The sequence below is a fragment of the Dermacentor variabilis genome, chromosome 2 (assembly GCF_050947875.1).
Source record: "Dermacentor variabilis isolate Ectoservices chromosome 2, ASM5094787v1, whole genome shotgun sequence".
Classification (NCBI taxonomy): Eukaryota; Metazoa; Arthropoda; class Arachnida; order Ixodida; family Ixodidae; genus Dermacentor; species Dermacentor variabilis.
The window spans coordinates 227,714,907-227,717,004 of record NC_134569.1 but is presented as its reverse complement, the minus strand read 5'-3'; the positions used below and the strand labels follow the sequence as shown (position 1 = coordinate 227,717,004).

Genomic DNA, 2,098 nt, shown 5'->3' with positions numbered 1-2,098 from the left:
TTGTATGAACAAAATTTTACCGTGCGTTTCACTGGATGCACCTGTTAAATTCGGTTTGTGTATTGACTACTTCTTGTACCTTACATGGCACGTCTGTAACTTTTGAATTATTCTGCTGAACTTGATTCATCTGCTGTATGATAAAGCGGTATGTCTGCGTTACGTTTATATGTCCACTCCTGTATGAACCATATCAGGCTTTCAGAATTTATTTAAATAAATAAAGTAAAATGAACTGATATTGAATCTATCCGTTAAAATGTCACAGTGAATCATATGAAAACTGAATACCTGGAGTAGTGGACATTGAACTGTATAATATATTTTGTCTTGTATAAAGTTGAATATCGTTATGAAGAAGTGGTGATAGTGTCCATTTTAAAGCGAAGCTGTTTACGGCTAGGGTTCCGTGCATTTTTTTTCTGCATGTGCAAAAGCCGTGGGCCGATCCCGGAGATGGTGAAATACCGGGCCGATCCGCGGCGGAGGCGATGCAGGCTTCAAGCACTGAGCCAGCTAGGTAAAGTAAGTTTAATATATTGGGTCCATATAGAACTGGTACCAGAAATTAAGCTGACAGGAACAGATACTATACTTTGACTTGCGTCGGCCCTGTCTATTCTCTGTCGGCGTTCCAAGCACTTGCGCCTCTCCTTTCCTTCCGCTCTCCCGTGGTGGCGGTCCCGTCGAAACGTGACGCGTGTCTGGTTTTCTCCGGCTCCTCTGGGCGTTGGTCACGTCGTCCACACGAATGTATATGAAAAAGTCGGACGCTGAGTTCACGCACGCGGTAGCAGACGACCCCAAGTGGAGTCCGATGCTGCCACGGGTGATGACGTCACCAAAAAATTTTTAACAGAAAAGACACGAAATGCTAATGTTATCGTTCTGTTCTTAATTAAACTACGTTTAAATAGATAAAGCATTTTACTTAATGCCGCGTTTTAAAATCGAAAATAACTGTCGGCGTCTATACGCGCGTCCACGCAGCGTGAGGATCGCTGTGGTTCTTTGTGGCCGTGTGGTGTGTACTGCGGCACTGTCTAATATCTGCGTGTACGAGTAACCTTGCTGTTACGGAGATACAGAAGCTTTTCAGGGAACTGTACTGTATCCACGAAACAGCACCGCATGTCGCCTGCTGTGGATTGGCGGTTTCGACGAGTCTTGGTGGCACTGCGCCGCCAACTGCATGGTGCCGACCGAGATAATTCGTGAATTGCAGCGTGTGTCCTATAGTGTTGCTCGTTTTAGTTGTGTGTGCGTCTTCTCATAAAGCTGGATGCCAATTCGCGTTTTAACGCCACGTAGAGACATTGCTCACGATCAATTGCTCGAAAACGCAGAAGTCGCACGCCAGCGTTGGCGACCGACGTAGCATGCATGCACATTTCCTCGCGATTGCTTTCTAACCAACGGACTTTGCAAAATAGGAGAGCCTTTTGTCGGTGAACAAATTTCACTTGTGAATTTCGGGCCTCTTTCAGCACGCAGAGGCCTAATAATTCGGGCAAGGCCAGGGTCAGACACCGTGAGAATTATGCACAAAACACACGGACGATATGGGTAAGGAATGAATGACACCACCATCATCCGTGTTTTTTGTAAACACCTAACAGTACGAATTGTGACTATGTTGCCGAGCTTTTACTTCTGGTATCAGCAAGGGTTCGTGACGAATTTTCAAGCACGTAACATATACATATACATCACAGTTGAACTGCAGTGTAGGTTTCTATTATAGTTTCGTGTACTGAGACAGAAAATTACCTGTGGAAGAGATAGTAATGAGATGGAATTTTTTGAAATAGTGATCGTCATTATATAGCATGAATGAGAATGTAGTATCACTTCACCCTCTGCACGTGTATAAATAGTTCTTTTATTATTTTCTGAGCATGAGTCAGAGTTCCTTGTTCCTTGATTTTCTTCTGTAGATGATTCCCATTCATCAGCCATCTTCATTAAATTTGCAGTATCTGGTGCTATTAAACACTTTACCCTTGAAAACGGGTCTCATTAGTTGTCCTTTTTAGCTTTACAACGTTAAATTAGAACACCAATACAAGAGAAGAGATATACATTGAGGTAGTATTTG

General features: G+C 43.3%; 1 non-coding gene across 1 annotated transcript; it reads right to left on the bottom strand.

Moving 5' to 3' along the window:
• Window positions 1–434: 434 nt before the first annotated feature.
• On the bottom strand, window positions 435–620 carry LOC142573524 (U2 spliceosomal RNA). Its single transcript, XR_012826352.1, has one exon. It is a non-coding gene; the product is annotated as a U2 spliceosomal RNA (small nuclear RNA).
• Window positions 621–2,098: the final 1,478 nt, after the last annotated feature.